Genomic DNA, 17,359 nt, shown 5'->3' with positions numbered 1-17,359 from the left:
CTTCTTGGAGAAGATTAGATCTCTGAGTCCCATATATCAGGTTTGGTCCTGTGACCTGCTTTGGCCAATGAAATGTGAGTAGAAGGTGTGTGTGTGTGTGTGTGTGTGTGTGTGTGTGTGTGTGTGCATGTGTGCACACGTGTATCACTTCTGAGAAGAAATCTTAGAGCCAGAGTATGGCTTGCTGTGGCCTCTTTTATCCCCTGCTGGGACGGCTGTCAACATTTCAGATAGAGGATGTTCCACTTAGATCTGGAGCAGAGATGACACGAAGTAGAGCTATAACCAACCCACGATGGACATGTAGCAAGAAATAAAACTGTGTAGTTGTAAGCCCCAGCACACCTTAGCCTATTTTGCCTGCTATGTGTGACTTATCATTGCTGCCTTTCTGTGTTGGCTGATCTGCTCCTATTCATTTGTTCAGCTGATCACTCACCTTTCTCTCACTTTCTCTCTCTCTCTCTCATTATCTATCTACCTATCTGTTCTGTTGTTTAATCCCCTGTTTTGATGTGGCATAACCCATGCCAGCTTTCTAGGAAATGGTGTATGGGATGTAAAATTTTTGAATTCTTGCGTAACAAAAATTGTCTGTATTCGATCATTACATTATTTAGCTAGTTTGGCTGGGTATAGAGATCTATGTTGAAAATCACTTTCTCTCAGAAATATGAAAGCATTCTTTCTGTTTTTTAAAAATTTTTTTAACATGTATTTTTGAGAGACAGAGGGCTAGTGGGATGGAGCAGAGAGAGAGAGGGACGCACAGAATGTGAAGCAGGCTCCAGGCTCCAAGCTGTCAACACAGAGCCTGAAGAAGGGCTGGAACTCAGGAGCTGTGAGATCATGACCTGAGCCAAAGTCGGACGCTTAACTGACTAAGCCACCCAGGTGCCCCTGAAAGCATTGTTTGTTTTCTAATATTTTATATTGCTATTGAGAAGTCTGATGCCATTCTCATCCCCAATCTTTGGATAGAATTTAATGTTCTTCCCTGGAAGCTTTTTTTTTTTTTTCCTGTTTAGCTAGTGGAAGTTTTAAGATCTTTCCTTATCTCAGTATTTTGAAACTTTACACTGAAGATTCGTCTTTTTTTTTTTTTTTTTCTTGTATACTTTTGATCCTGGAGCTCATCATGCCCTTCCCTTCTAGGAATTTTTCTTTAAAATAATTACGTCTGGGGCACCTTGGTGGCTCAGTTGGTTGAGTGTCCAACTTCAGCTTAGGTCATGATCTCATGGTTCGTGGGTTCGAGCCCTGCATTGGGCTCTGTGCTGACAGTTCAGAGCCTGGAGCCTGCTTCGGATTCTATGTCTCCCTCTCTCTCTCTGCCCCTCTCCTACTTGTGCTCTCTCTCTGTCTCAAAGATAAATAAACATTAAAATAGATAAATAAATAAATAAATAATAAGTAAATAAATAAAATAATTATGTCTGTAATAATTTTCTCCTGTTTTTTCTTTCTGTAAATAGCATTAGTCAGATGTTGAATATTGTGGGTTGATCCCAACATTTCATCTTTTATGTCTTATTTTCCAATTCTTTTGGATATATACTCACATTTCTTTGGCTATATATTTCATTTCCCATATTTTCATATACACATCCATGTATATATGTATATATATATATATATATATATATACACACACACACACACACACACACAACAAAACAGTTCAAAGATTCCATAATTGTGTTTTCTGATCTTTCTATTGAGTTTTCTACTTTAGCTATGTCATCTAATTCAAAGGAATCATTTATAGGAGAATAAAGAAGAGATGACCTTGAAGATCTAAATCCATGCTATTTAGCCTTAAAGTCTGTATGAGCTTCGAAGTCACTGAGTTTAGCGTCTCCAGATGAAAAGAATAGTTTCCAGAAAGAAAAAGACTTATCTAAGGTAATGTACCACCACTTGCTAATTCTGGGTCAACTGCCTTTCCTCCACCAGCATTGTTATGCCTGTTCATCTTATTGATAAAACTTTGTTTCAGTTCTGGAAAAGGCGCTTTCATTTTTTTAATGTTTATTGATTTTTGAGAGAGAGAGAGAGAGAGAGAGAGACAGAGCGTGAGTGGGCGAGCGGCAGAGGGAGACACAGAATTTGAAGCCAGCTCCGAGTCCTGAGCTGTCAGCACGGTCTGACATGGGGCTTGAACTCATGAACCATGAGATCATGACCTGAGCTGAAGTCGGACACTCCACCAACTGAGCCACCCAGGCGTCTCTGAAAAAGACACTTTTAAAGTTAACTCCTGAATGCAAGTAAATAATGAAGATTGGTTGGGGCAGCATTGAAAAGTGGGCACTTAACGTAATGGTGAGTGAGCATTGCTCGCAGTCCCAGAAATCTACTTCCTCTCCTGTCTCTGACTTGCACTCCGATTTTGACAATTCGTTTCATCTTTCTAGACCTAGGGGTCCTCATCTATAAACTGAGGAGCTTGTAGTAGGTCGTTGCTTCTCAACGCATTCGTCAGAGCCCCAGACGTTCCATGGGTGCCTTGAGCCTTGATGGCCTGGGGAAGGGGCTGAAAGAGGGAAAAGGAGGCAGGGCTCTGAGCCCTTCCTCTGCTTCTACCTGAGCAGACCCCTTGGGTCTGTTTTATGTATTTGGTTTTCATGGAAGCTTTTATCTCAACCACAAGATTCTGTGGTTAAATGTTTGAGAACCACTGGACTAAACTTCTCTAGCCTTTCTTTGGACAAAGTGTTTTTTCTGCCTCTCTGATTATAGATGTTCTTTCAGAGACTGATTTAGACAGGCTCAAATTTATATGCTGTTGAGCTCTTTGGAGTTCCTATAAATTAGGATGCACATCGAGATAATTACCATTCTGGAATTCTAAGCACTTAAATACAAGTCAATCCTTATAACCCCCTTTTAAACCAATTGCCTCACTGCAGACATGGTCACTGAATATATATTATCGATGCCAATAAAACAGGAAACCCGATCCTGCCATTTTCCCCATTAGATAGTACAGAGGGGTTAAAGCCAGAATCTCAGCCGTCATTCTGACGGCAGGATCTTGCTTCTCTGGACAGTCTAACTCTGGTTGTCAGGCCAGGCACAGGGGCAGACCCAACGCCTTCCATCCCTTCGGCTCTGTAGAGTCATGGAGTGGACCAGCTTGTAATCCCTTGCTTTTGGGAAAGAAACTGGTTTTCTTCTGTGGCCAACTGTGTCTACCAATCGCTAAAGGAAACAATAGACCCAGGGCAAGCACTACTCTCAAGTGGTGGCACTGGGAGGGAGCAGGTCAGCGTCCGAGCCTGGCATTAAGGCAGCCGAGGCCAGTGGTGGAGCCCAAAAGACCACAGAGATGGCTTCTCCAGGGCACACCTGCTCTGAAAAGGAGTATGGGGGCCCGGGGAACCGAGGCAGAGAATGGTTTTAGGACTCTGTAGAATCAGAACGAACTTCATAGAAGAGCCTTAGAAATGTTGTGGGGAAGCACATGGAAAAACTAAAAGCCAGACAAGTGACACTCCTTGCTCAGGTCACCCTTAGGTCACAGTATTTCACTTCTTCCAGTCTACACTGTGAGCCCTCAGGCCTCTCTCCACAGGGGCTGGGCACGTCAATGAGGTAACTGACAGAGGAGTGTTTCCCCGAAGGCAAGGAGCCTTCGGGAAGGGAGGGTGAGGGGACGGCGTTTTCCCACCGGGAGCCATTGCTCAACAGGCAACAGCCAGAACCCAGACCAAATTCATCACCATGTGAGACTCTCAACCCCACCCCGGACTACTACGGACTCCAGAGAATAGCCAGTGTGTGCGCGAATTCCCTCCTGCCTCCCTTGGCTGTCCGCCTGAGCCAGTCTGTGCCCGTTAAGTTCATCTTCAGTTAAAACTGTGACCACACCCCGAACCCTCAGTCCTTGGGCCACCTCTGTACTGAAGCGCTTGCTGTGCGTACCAGGGATGGAGCATCCTGCCCTTTCTGAGGTTGACAGGCTGTGACGATTCTGATAGGGACCGGGAAGTCACACATATCATTTACTTCCGTAAATAGTCATCCCATTAATAAGCATCCACCGAGAGAAGACGGTTCCTTTGCAGACTCCCAGGCCACAGGCTTCAGTTTCCGGAAAATGCAGATTGGGACAGCAGATGAAATAAAGCCATCACCAGCCCATAGGACAGTCTCAAGAGGAGTGACTGTCCCTGTCCTCTGCAGTTGTTGCCAGAGAGCAATTTGCCCTTGAATCCAATCTACCATCCCTAAACTGACAATTTCATTTCCCTCCCAGCCCACTCCCTGCCCCGAAGATCTGCTGAAGCCGCGAGTTCCAGCTGAAGAGCCGGCAGGATAATAGGTGAGTCCTGTCCGTCCATCAGCGATAATAGTCACAGACACTCGTGACGCCTTTTGTCTGCTGGCTTCCCTGAGGATGCAGGCTGGGGACCTGGGGTATTTACACTGCCTTTGTGTGTGTGTGCTTTTAACATCAGCCCTCTTGTTTACTTTCCTGCCTGTTTACTACCTTTGCAGGGGCCCAGCCACTAAGTCAACACGCATTAAGACCCAACATCAAAATGTCATAATGCGAATGAGCAGAATTCAGAAAGGCCAGGGACATTGGCTGCTCTGTTGGGTCCTGTTTAGTCTGAGGGTAATGAAGAGCTCACAGATGACCTGATTTCATTAAACTAGGTCAGATTCGGCTGAAAAGCGGCTATGACTCTCACCCAGTTATCCAGCGGGCTCTCCCTGCCCCCACCCTGCCCCCACCCCAGGGCTTGAATGCTTTCTGGGAATTAACGCTGAGTTTTGTCAATACAGTAGCTAAATCTCCATGGAATAATTGGACCTTTCCCTTTGGCTTCTATTTGTGCAGTGGGGAGGCCGGGCATGGGAGAGAAGGGGAGAGAAGGATGGGGAAATCTGAAATTGCCTTTTGGAGGCCGCTAGCACGGGACGTATGATTCGGGCGTAGCAGATGTCTATTGAGCCAAACATTCTGAGTTACAGCATCTTATCTGAGGGCTGTGTTGACAGAAGCTGCTGACCCGACTCAGTGAGGGAGTTTCCATGCAAACAAGGTTTTCAATGTGCGCAGGCTCCCCCAGGAACACACAGACAGTCTGCAGCTTCCACAGTCTGACTGTGGGGAGCAGGGAAGGGACCAGTCTGAGGGTGGAAGCAGTGGTGTGTGCAGGAAGGTTGGGGGCTTGAGGGCTGTCTTTCGGGGGGCTCTGGAGGCAGAGGCAGGGTCAGCGGTGGGCATTCCGGGCAGGCAGAGCTTAGCTCATCCACATAGAAGAAACCATTTCTAACAATAAGGACCAAACAAAGATTGGATGGGCTGTCAGAAGAGGTCATTTAAATGTTAGACTTTGCTGAGCGTTTACTATGACGGATGTAGGACACTTCACCTACCTTTTTTCTGGGTTGAACAAACAACATCTCAGTTGAAGGGGAGAGATGAGGAAATTGAGGTTGAGACATCTTAAGTGACTTATGTAGGGACCAGCAGGAATATGTGGCAGAATCAGGGCTTGAACCCAGGTCGTTCTCTGCTCATGTGCTTCCCACGCCCCGTGGCCCCCGTCCCTTGTTTGACAGCAGGAGATTAGAGCGTTGCTCAGATTCGGCAGAGGGGTCTCATTCATCGGTTGGAGGCTGGACTAGATGCTTTCTTCAGCAGACTTTCTCAGGGAGAGTTGAAGGCCTTGAGGATTCAAAGGTTCAGGTTTCTTGTTACTGAAGAACCTGAGAAGGTCCTGGAAAGAAAAAGGCAATTTTGGAGTATGATCTCCCTCCCCCCTTCACCCTCACCTTGGACGTATCCAAGTGCTCCTGAACTTCCCATGCCATTTCCTTTGAGCAGCATCTCCGGCCACCTCAGACTGGACGAGTTGCTTGTCTGGAGCATCTACAGTGCCCACTGGGCTCCTTTTGGGTACTGAGCTCTCTGGGTGCTGGGCACTGGGCACTGGGCACCCTGTATCCTTGGCTGAGGGTCTGGTTTCCCAAGGACTGGCCTGAATGCTGGGCATCCCTGAGTCTTATGAAGCAGCAGGAAAACACTGTGGACATATGATTGGTTTCAGAGACAAACCAGATGTCACCTCCCCACTTCTACAGAGCAGGAGGAAGAAATATCCCCCAAACACAGCTTGGCATTTGGAGACAGAAGACAGGTTGTAGTTCTGGTTTAATGTCTGTTTCCACCTGTGAGCCTTACCCCCGTAGCTTCCTCTGGACCTCTGTTTCTTCTTCTTGATGATGGGGGGTGGTAACATATACCTCTTACAGAGTTCTGGTCAGGATTGTATGAGATCATGCAGATAAAGAGCCTCAGTGGGCTGTAAAGTGCTGGGTAGATGTGAAAAATACCCTGAGGCTGCAGAAACAAATCCTAGCAAATGTAAGCAAAACACGGGGAATTTATTTTAAAGAAATGGCTTGGAGGTTGCTCTCTGGAGCCTCAGGAAGAACTGGAGTCCAGAACTGCAAGTCCTTCCAAGACCTGGGGCAGCACACTTTCTCCCTCTTACCTCTGCTTTGCCCTGTGTGTCTGTTTCTTCTTCTGTCTCTGCTTGCCAGTCTATGTGGCGTCCAAGATGGCTGCCCCGAAACTCCTGAAGTTACACGTCAAGGGAACCAGTGACAACAGAAGCACCAATCTCCCTCTCAGTTCCAAATTCCTGAGACAAGATTGGGATTGACTTTGTTTGGTCAGGTTGTTACTCCTGGTCCAATCCTCTTGGCCAGAGGGGTGGAGTTACCTGGTGCAAGTAAGGTGTGTGTGTGGGGGGGTGTCCTCTCTGTGGTTATATGGATGGGGTGAGTGTATATGGAGAGAATTCCAGAGAAGAGCTGGGGAAGCTAGTAGTTCCTGGGCTGGATAGGCATCTCATACGTGTCCATCATACTCGCTTGGGTTATCTAATGCTGCGTGACAAAGTACCCCAAATTTCAGAGGCTTAACACAACCATTTATTATGCTCACTGATCTCTGGGTCAGGAATTCTAATAGGGCACAGAGAGGATGGCTTATTTTTGCTTCATAGTGTTTGGAGCCTTAGCTGCCGGACTCCAAGCTTGGGGCTATAATCATCTGAAGGCTTGTTTGGTCAAGATTTGGATAAGTAGGGGCGGCTGATGCTGGCTGAGGGGGGTCTCAGTTCCTCTCCACATGGGCTGCTTGGGCTCCCTCACAGCATGGTGGCTGGGTTCCCAGGGCAGGCATCCGAAGAGAAAGGCAGGCTGAAGCCTCATCATCTTTTCAACCTGGCCTTAAGAGTCACCCAGCATGGCTTCTGTACGTTGTATTCAGTAGCTTTCGTTAGAAGGGAGTCATTAAACCTGACTCATGTTCAGGGGTGCCTGCGTGGCTCAGGCAGTTAAGTGTCTGACTTTGGCTCGGGTCATGAGCTCATGGTTTGTGAGTCTCAGCCTCGCGTTGGGCTCTATGCTGACAGCTCAGAGCCTGGAGCCTGCTTCAGATTCTGTGTCTCTGCCCCTCTCCCACTCATGCTCTGTCTCTGTCTCTCTCTCAAAAATAAATAAACATTAAAAAGATAATTATAAAAAACTTGACTCTTGTTCAAAAGACAAGGGAAATTAAGCTCAACCTTATAATGAGAGGAGAGGCAAGTTTCTAGAAAACAGAATGTGACTAGAAATATTGCTGGGGGCTTTTGGGGGGCAAATACAACTTGCCACAATATTTATAATAGTTTCCATTGCACTTGAAGAGACCTTTATAAGTAAGAAGCTGAAAGGCCACCTCCAGAGTTGTAAGCTAGCTTATGGGTTTCCCAAACCATTTTGGCTCATGGTGCCCATAGACCAAAAGAAATACCTAACAGTTCTGTTTATTAAGTAGTTCTAGCCAATAACTTAATAATCATTTATCTCCTAACAAATTAGTACCCACCTGAAATAATCATACCCATAAATTGAAAGTAAAAGAACCATTTTTATCTCATTCTTGAATAAATACAGCGAACGGCATGTGAGCCTTTTGGGTGCTATGCAGCTTCTCTGATCCTGGCATCTGATTGGACACTAACATCTTCGTTTCCTGTCTCACAGTGACTTTCACACTTCATCTGCCTGTTATCACTGAACCCCCAAACCCCGCTTTGCGAGGATAAGATGTCGTTGAAAGGAATGTAGCACAATCTACTGTTGCAGGAAGGAACGACCACAAAGCACGTGGTTTGTGTGATGTCTAACGGATGTCAGGAACTGCTCCAAGATACAAAATACTCTTCAGTGCTTCCCTGAGTTTGCTGTGGGCCTCGGGGTACCTCAACCCACAGTTCGGGAATCGTGGGCTTAAACACAGAAGGTCCAGAATTAGGGACCTACTGATAATGCCAAAGGGGCAGCTTCTTAAGATTTCCAACTTCCTAACAAGGGCATTCAGATTTCAAATGTTTAGGCGACTCCGAAGTTGAGTAATTCAGAATCTGTGTAGTTAAGCTAACTTGTTGAAACCGATGAATTTTAAGGAACCACTTTGGTTCTCTTTCCTGGGTAACAGATGAGAAACAAGGAGATCTCCTCCCTTCAGCCTCAGGGATGCTGGAGCAATGAGTTGCAGGTTGTCTTCAAGACATTGACACTTGCCCTGGAGAGTCATTCGTGGAGATCGAGGGAATGACATAATACGCAGGGAACGCATCTATGCCACCAGAGTTTCCCATGTCAGCCCACGCTGGTCAAGAAAGGCAGAGAATAGTTTCATTCCAAGCTTAAGCCAACATTCTTGCCACTACACCAGGGCGCTGCCCAATATGACGGGAAATATTACATGAATGGTAAAAATGTGAGCTAAGCCCACCCCATCTCCAAACCCAAAAAGCTTCCGAGACCCCTGAAGTTAAATGGAACTAAATCATCGACACAGTCTCCAAAGCAACTTCTTATTTATTTCAGAACTTTCTATGTGACCCCAATCAGGTCATTTTCTAGCTCTTTGTTTCCTTAAATGGAGCACTGTGGAAGAAGAAGTCACTGTTTTTCTCTAAAGCTACTTAGCAAATTGCGAATGAAAGAGAAAATACACATGCAACTAAGAGTTTGTCACCTTGCTGAACTAAAAAATATGGCCCAGTTTCACTTTCTCGTCCCTCTCTCTCTCTCTCTCTCTCTGTTTCTCATAATTCTCAGCCAAGACAATAGGAGTCATGTGATGTGACCGAGAAATTGGGCCAGTTAAAAATAGAAGGCGCACTCCACCAAGTTCATTACAAAGTTGAAGTCTTATTGTTGATTGCCGTTAATTTATCTCTGCCTGCCACATGTGTGAGGGAGCAGGGCGACAGACAATTGGTGACTCTGAGAGCCGGAGCCCCCAGCCCCCCGCTTCCCCTCCTGCCCCAGCTGAGCAGCATCACCCCCGTGAACTCACCTGGGCCCCGATAATACCCTCCGCCCAGCCCCCAGGCCCTGTCTCCTCCAGGAGCCGTTTTAGCTGTGAAACAGTTCTGGCTGCCTTCTCCTCTCTCTCAATGGGGGTGCTCAGCACCCACCTTTGTAAACGGGGGTGCACTTCCCGGGCTTTATAGTCATCTCATTGAAAGGGCTATTCTTACCCCTATTTTGTAGCCGAGCAGATTGAGGCCCTGAGGGGTGGGGGGGCGGCTGGAGCTGGAAGCCTCTCTTTTTCGGTTGGGTGATGGGTTACGTGGGTCCCTCTCCTAAAGCGTTGGGAGCATGGTATGCACTGGACGCCTGTACCCTCCCCGTGGCCAGTGCTGGAGTCGGGGAGGGGTAAGTTAGGGCCGCCGCCATTCGTCCCGATGGTGAGTTAGCAGCGGTGGGGTTCACACATCGTTTCCCTCTGGGTTGGGCCAGCCGAGTCACAGACGCGGGAGTGGGCCGACGGAGGTTCAAGTCTCAGCCTTATTGCTGCTCAGGTTGGCTTGCGGGGCCCGGCTCAGCCCTCTGGCCTCTGGTTTCGAACACCCTTGTCCCAAGTTTCTACTTCAAGACCCACCTGAGGAAGAGCGTGATGTTTTCCCATTTGCGGCCTCGTCTCGTCAAAATCAAACCCACGGGTGGGGGGGCCTCAGTGCTGAGTACGGGAGGCAGGCCAGACCCTGACCTTGAGCATTCAGTGTCACCCCGACAAACACCCCGGGGAATGCAGGCGATGACACCAGCGTCCAGGCTGGCCCAGACGAGGGCCGAAAGGTAATTCTCCTCCTCACCCTTTTGGGAGGGATGAGCAGAGAGGGAGGGGGCCCAGGTCTTAGCGCCTCTGTTCTCCCTCTTCAGAGAGGGTGCACAGGGTAGGGGCTCTCAGCTGTGTGGCCTGATGTCTCCTGCCTCCCAGCGCACCGCACAGGGTGTGCACGGTGTGGTTTGAATGCGAGCTGCGGAGGAGGGTCCCAAACCTTGAGCGACTCGCAAAAAGTGGGCTTCTCAGCATTGTCTGGGGCCGTGGAAAGCTGAGGGGCCCTTCCCACGCAGGGAAGGTGCTTTGTCGGAGAGCAGCCTGGCACACCTGCCCTCCAGGCGGGTGTTAAACCTCAGCTAACCTCAGGGCCACCCTGCCCACCTGGTGTCTCCTGGGGTGACTTCTGTCCTCCGAGGGCAGCTGGCAAAAGGAGGACTGTGGGGCAGGGGTTCCCGTGGGGAGGCTGGGAGGAGCTGCTCACTTGTGGAGTGTTGAGATATGCCTGCCGCCGGCTCCCCCCGCTGCCTGGAAACAGGGCTGGCCCAGCTTCGATTAGAAGGTCTGGGAAGGCGGTGATCTGCACCGAAGGGGGGTAGAGAACAGAACCTTGAGGGAATCACCAGGAGATTCTTTGTCTTTTTTTTTTTTTTATAAAAAGCTTTTTTTGGGTACAGTGTATTTATTTGTTTTGAGAGGGAGAGAGAGAAACAGCACCAATCGGGGACAGGGAGAGAGAGGGAGAGAGAGAGAATCCCAAGCAGGCTCCACGCTGTCAGTGCAGAGCCTGAGGTGGGGTTCAAACTCTTGAGCAGTGAGATCATGACCTGAGCCATAACCAAGAGTTGGATGCTCATCTGACTGAGCCACCCAGGCGTCCCCTAGCCCAGTTTCTATCAGAAGGTGTGGGAAGGGTGTGTTCTAGACTGAATGGGGGTAGGGAACAGAATCTTGAGGGTGTTGCCAGGAGATTGTGGGATCTCTCTCCCCTTTTTGCTTTTACTGCTCTTTGTAGATTCTTCTCCTCTGCCCATTTCTAAGACCTGGGGGCTCTGCTGCCTCTCCAGTAACTGCCAACTCCACCCACCTCCTCCCTCCCCTCCATCTCCCCCTGCCCTTCTCTTCTCGCATAGACCTCAGGGCAGCAGAGCCCGATGCCAAGGTAGGACAGGGTCTTAGAGCCCTGGTCTGGTCTCCAAATTTCATAAGTGAGAAAACTGAGGCTAAGAGCAGAAAAGAGACTCCTTGGACGTTCCCGGTATATGTTGACAGATCCAAAATGAATTCATAGAAACTACATTTCTGTGTAGCCTGGAAGAAGTGTTTTCTGAGACACGGTCTCCTTCTATCCAAGGCAATGTTCGTGGGGTGGTCCTAGCCAACCTACGGGACGCGTGACACGTATCATAGGGGGTCGGGGCTGGAATGTTGCTTTACCTGTTCCATGGGGATACTCGCTTGTCTGAGTCTCAGGATTGTCCCCAGTGATGACAGAGTTCATATATGGAAAAGGGCCGATGTAATGCCAAGTGCACCGTGCACCCTAAACATCGTTCACTCACTTCTATGGAGAAGCAGAGGTCGGTAGTTAGAGTATGGGTTCTAGAGCTAGATCACCTGGGTTCTGACCCTAGCTCTGCAGTTTACTGCATGGCCTTCGGCAAGTTATTATTATTTTTTTTTTTACCTCTCTGGGCCTCAAATTTCCTGTCTATGAAGTGAAGATAACAATCATACCATTCTGTAGGGTTGGTGGAGGGTAGAATGAAGATTCAGTGAATTAAGCACCAAGAAGAGTACATCGTACCTCAGTACTCACTGTTAGCTGTATAATAAACGTTTCCGTCAACAAAGCATGATTGTTATCACTGTGATTGTTTCCCCGTCTTCCAGAACCTCAGGGCCCTTGGTAATGAAGAAGTCAGAGTACCCACAGAAAGGCAGGGTTCACGAATAATTCCCCCTGCTTACAATCATTGGGGATGTCCGGGGGAGATATGGAACAACTACTTCTCCTGGGATGCTGAAAAAGGGTTCCTGCATGGTAAGAGAAACTAGCATTGACATCCCCTTCAAAGACTCCACGCTTCAAGACAGCACTGTGAATTTTGAGGGCACTTAAAGAAACGTGCAGAAAGATACTGCAACTTCTTAAGAAGATGCTGATCTCTGCCTTTTCCCACTCATTCGTTCAGTGCTTGCAGAACACCTTCTACGTGGCAGACGTTGCTGGGGACCGACAGTGGATTAAGTATGGTCTCTACCTCCAGGAGAGACAGACACAATAAGCCCGTGTTTTCAGGGCAGCTTGTTGCGTACAATGAGTCTACGTGGGGCGCTATATGACAAAGGGGATGTTGTGGCTACTTTGGGAGAGTTCCACCAAAGAAGTCTTCAGAGAAGGAAAACATTCGCCTTGGGTCTTGCGAGTCAGATGAGTGGGAGTGCCCCCGACAGCTAAGAGGCACAGACATTCTCAGCACAGGGAACACCATCTTCTCTTTTCCTTCCTGACAGCCTCGTGAAACAGAGAACAGAATGGCGTGTAGCTGTTTTGTAAAATGGGAAAGGTTACTGACGGATCAACTGGTGAGCCTCCGAAGTTGCAAGAGTCCTCTGACCCCTGCCCTGGGACTCGCCACCATATCTGAGTTACTCTATTAACAATTACCAACCTTAAGGTTCATGCCTAATACCCATCATCCTTCCCTGACTGGGGACTTACCAGTTGAGGTGATCCCTCTATTTTTGAAATGCAGATCAAATGGACAAAGCTTATTTCCATCTCTGCCTCATCTTTTATAAATATCAAGGAATGCCCCAACATTGCCCCCATCCCACTCCCAACTCCGACCCACTCAAATCAAAAGAGGAGTTCAAAACCTCAACCTTGAAAAGCTTCTGGAATCCAATAGGCTCTGCCTTGCTTGCCTCATCACATCCATTCCCACAGCACGGGCAAGTCAGGTATGAGTTTCAGTTTACATGGGCCCCAGCATTGAAGGCTGAGTGCCCACCAAGTACCTCTGTGAGGGCAAGGCCCAGGAGTGACGCATGGCGACAGCCACCTACCACGTCCAGCCTGTGTGGTTATGGGAGAAAGGAGGACTTCAGGTGGCAGAATTATAAGGAGTGGGGAGAAGGCAGAGCCTCAGGCATTGGATGTCCCGCGGGCCCTGTAGAGGGTTGACTGAACCACTCGCCCTGATCCCGTGGCTCTAGAGCTGTGCCCACATAGCTCAGCACACACCGAGGTCTTCAGCCTGGTGAAGCAGAAAGAGCAGGGGATTGGGAGTCACTGAGACCTGGGCTAGAAGCATGGTGGTGGCTCTACTTAGCTGTGTGGCTCTACATACAATGGGGCTAATCAAACTTAACTCAGAAGGTGGCGTGGATTAAACAGGAGGATGAGAGTAAGAATCCAGGCCTGGTGTTAGCTACAAACACATACAGGGTGATCAGCAGATGTTAATATGTCAGACAACCGGCATGTATTGAGCACCTGCTAAGACTTCCATCTTGAACTGATGGTCTTTAACCATCATCGTTCAACCTGACATTATTCATTCACTCAACAAACATTTATTTGAGATGAACTCTATGTCAAGCCCTGAGATTTGTGCTGGGGATGCCGACAAGGATAAGATGGATAAGTGTCCCTGTGGAATGCCTACACCATATACTGTCTGCAGCTTTGTCTATAAGGTTGAAATATCGGAAACAACCCAAGGCCCAACAATAAGGGAATGGTTAAGTAGATGGAAAAGAAGCCTTGTTATAGGATCATGTTGCCAAGTATTTTTGTTATAATAGTAACTGAAGCAAGCAGGAAAGGAGAAGTTTTTAAACGTTTTTTTTATTTATTGAGAGAGAGAGAGAGAGAGCAAGCACGGAGGTGGGGCAGAGAGAGAGGGAGAGAGGGAATCCCAAGCAACTCTGTGCTATCAGCGAGGAGCCCAATGTGGGGCTCGAACTCATGAGCCGTGAGATCATGACCTGAGCTGAAACCAAGAGTCGGATGCTTAACCGACTGAGCCAACCCAGGTGCCCCAGGAAATGAAATTTTAAGTACAATTGGTCCTCAATATTCATGGCAGTGTTCTACAAAGTCACTTCAAACACTGACTCAGTGAACAGGACCATTGTTCTTAGGAGAAATACATGGTTAGGTTCCTGTGAGCTTCTGTTTATAGCATTTTTGTCAACTGACAAATTCCTATTCTTATTTTATGTGTGTTTCTGTTTAAAGACACTTTATTTGATATCTATTGTTGATTCATCAACATAGAACTCATGGCCAACAGCGCTATGGCCCCTGCCCTAATGAAGCTTTTCTAACACATGTACTTTTTCTTATAAGACACATCACAGCTTCCTGGCTCTTGAGAACACTTGCAGCATTATGGCGGGGGGCTATTTTAAACAGTGAAATCACCAACAGGAAGCACACAAATACAAAAAACATTGCGCTAAATAGATTGGCAAGAGGCCATTTGTTTACAGTATGGAGCTGAAACAAGAAGGCAGAGACTCTCTGTGTTTTGCCTTGGCTGGGAACCCGGATGTGGGGTCACTCAAACTCGTCACTTTGTGCATGTCAGTGAATGACCATGAAAGTTCTTTGAGCATCGGTTTTGAGGTTACAGATGCATTTTAGTGAGTAGGGAAATTTGCAAATAAGGAGTCCATAGAGGGTGGGCATGTGAATAATGTAGGACATCGCATTAGTATCGATGCATTTCTGTTTTGTTTTGTTTTTTAAGTTTATTTGTTTTGAGAAGAGAGAGGGAGAGAGAGAGAGAATCCCAAACGGGCTGCGTGTTAGTGGCACAGAGCCTGTCACGGGGCTCAACCCCACAAACCGTGACATCATGACCAGAGCTGAAACCAAGATTTGGATGCTTAGCTGACTGAGCCACCCAGGTGTCCTGATGCTTCTCTGTTTTAAAATTTTTGTTAATGTGATCCAGTTGGGTTTTGTCCCCTACATTTAAACATAAATACGCCTCAGAGAAAATGAACGTGCAGCCTGCATGTCGCCTCCTAAACCCTCCCTCTCCACCTACTTTGTCTCCTCAGCTTGGTCAGCGGGCTCAGAGATGGTGGGAATGAGGCGTCAAGGTCAGTAGCTCCCAGCCTGGGCAATTCCACAGCGACTGAAGTTTCTGGAGTGGCAGTAAGGCCAGCCACAAATGCTTGTAACTGCTGTCCCGTGTAGCTGCCGTCCCGCCCTGACGCAGGACCCCTCACTAGAGAACAGCACTGGGCAGTTTCTCTCAGGTTGTGATCCTGTCCTCTCTGCATGGCTCCCAGGAACTCAGCCCCGTCAGAAACTCCCATTTTCCTGTGCTTTGACGCTAATTAAAGGTCTTCCTAAAACTTGGACTCTTTGGAAGAAGGATTGAATATTCCTTTGATTCAATATGTCTGTGATGGAAATATTTAGAATTATTGCTCTAAATAATGTAAAAGGCACCCTTTTCTATTCTTTTTTAAAGTTATTTGTCAAGAAGCCAGCTTACCTGTTGACGGGACCTCGTATGCTCCATTGGATTATTCTAGGGGTCCATTTGAAGGGAAAGATCCAGAAACATCTTCATCAATACTTGCAGAGGCTAGGAGCAGTATCGTCCTAATTCCTGACTATGGGGGCAGGAAATTCCAGGCCACAAAGGTTGCTAACATTTTTACCTGATTTGCCTCCGGATTTAAAGGTACGTGAATGGCTTGTTTGTCTAACTCAGCTCTGCTCAAATCAATCTTTCATGGATCCCCCCAGTAAAGATCACATTGGGTCAAAGGTCACAGGTCATCATGGTTCTCAAATACCTACCCATTTTGTAAGAGTTCCAAAGTGGACAATTACTCGGAAATTAGCACAAAAGAAAAGCAAGTATTTCCAAAAATTAATTGGGAAAAAAAATGAGTACAGCAAGCCAGGTGATGTTTCTGATGTTGTCTTTATGGCTCTTCCAATTAATTTCCAGTTTTTCTCCAACTTGACTTGCAATAACGTAGAAGATGATAGAAGGCACCTGCTGTTGATGTAGAGCTCCCTTGTGCTATGTCTGCTGCATGATTCTTGAGCTACGATCTTCACCCTTCCTGTGCCTGTGTGTGCTCGTACACACAAAGCATTTTTAAACACGTGTGAGCCCAGGCAGCCTTCAATGTTCTAACAGAGATTCCCTACAGTCATTAATTCAGGGCTACCATTGAGAAAAAAAAAAAAACGAATCAAATCCAGCCAAACCAAACCTTAGAAGGACTTTCCAAAAATAACACAGTTTTGTAGCTCATTCCTAGGGTGCAAAGCTATTAATTTTGACTTAATAAAAAAGTCAAAGTGTTCCTAGAAACAAGCAAGAAATAAATAGGGGCATTAAGATTATATGGAGGGGAAGAAACTGAGAAGCGAGCGAGGGGTTGTGTGAATGGAGTGTACTAAGGCAGCGTGTGCAGTGTGAATAGCCCAGGTTGGTTAAATGATGCATTTTATTTTATTTTATTTTTAAAATTTTAGATTATTGATTTTTGATAGAGAGACAGAGTGAGAGTGAGGAAGGGGCAGAGAGGGAGGGAGACACAGAATCCGAAGCAGGCTCCAGGCTCCAAGCTGTCAGCACAGAGCCTGGGGCGGGGCTCGAACTCATGAACCGTGAGATCATGACCTGAGCCGAAGGTGGACGCTTAACTGACTGAGCCACCCAGGTGCCCCAATACATGCATTTTAAAAGGTAGGTGCTCATGCCCACAACTCGTGGCCTTTGGAGAATCAAGGAGTTGGGTTTGGATGAAAGGAAGTAATTTTTTTCCCATGAGGAATGAGAAGGATTTTAAACTATTGCTTCTTTGAAGGGAGACCTCCAAATCTTAGCATTGAGATGCCTCATATTTGCCTCACGGTAAATATTTTTTAATTAATTAATTTAAATAATTTTTAATTATTTTAAAATTAATTAAAAGAAATGTTAACATTTCTATTATAAATTTTTAGGGCAAGAATTAAAAAGAAATCCATCTGTTGATATTTATTTTTCTTGTCTTTTGTTAACCAAAGATTTTTTGGAATGTTCCAGCGTAAAGTTACGACTTTTGTCCATCTTGGATAGGGACAACTTCTGCAACTTGGGTCGTCCTGCTAGGGGAAAGGACACTTTAAAAGGGGCAGAACTTGGTGACCTTGCCCAGTGACCCTGTCTCTTCTTCATT

The 17,359-nt window shown here is 47.0% G+C and overlaps 2 long non-coding RNA genes across 2 annotated transcripts in view; one reads left to right on the top strand and one right to left on the bottom strand.

The window, feature by feature from the left end:
• LOC113604947 (uncharacterized) overlaps positions 1 to 17,359 on the top strand; it is a 106,015-nt gene that overhangs the window by 10,840 nt on the left and 77,816 nt on the right. Inside the window, exons 4-5 of the long non-coding RNA XR_008289670.1 lie at positions 1,756 to 4,327; positions 6,562 to 15,861. This is a non-coding gene — a long non-coding RNA (uncharacterized LOC113604947). The remainder of the gene's footprint in view (positions 1 to 1,755; positions 4,328 to 6,561; positions 15,862 to 17,359) is intronic.
• On the bottom strand, positions 2,050 to 10,717 carry LOC113604945 (uncharacterized). Its single transcript, XR_003426996.2, has 3 exons — positions 9,968 to 10,717; positions 5,392 to 5,735; positions 2,050 to 2,232 (listed from the first exon to the last, which is right to left on the bottom strand). It is a non-coding gene; the product is annotated as an uncharacterized LOC113604945 (long non-coding RNA).

The sequence above is a fragment of the Acinonyx jubatus genome, chromosome A3 (genome assembly GCF_027475565.1).
Source record: "Acinonyx jubatus isolate Ajub_Pintada_27869175 chromosome A3, VMU_Ajub_asm_v1.0, whole genome shotgun sequence".
Taxonomy (NCBI): domain Eukaryota; kingdom Metazoa; phylum Chordata; class Mammalia; order Carnivora; family Felidae; genus Acinonyx; species Acinonyx jubatus.
This window is presented reverse-complemented; position numbering and strand designations above follow the sequence as displayed.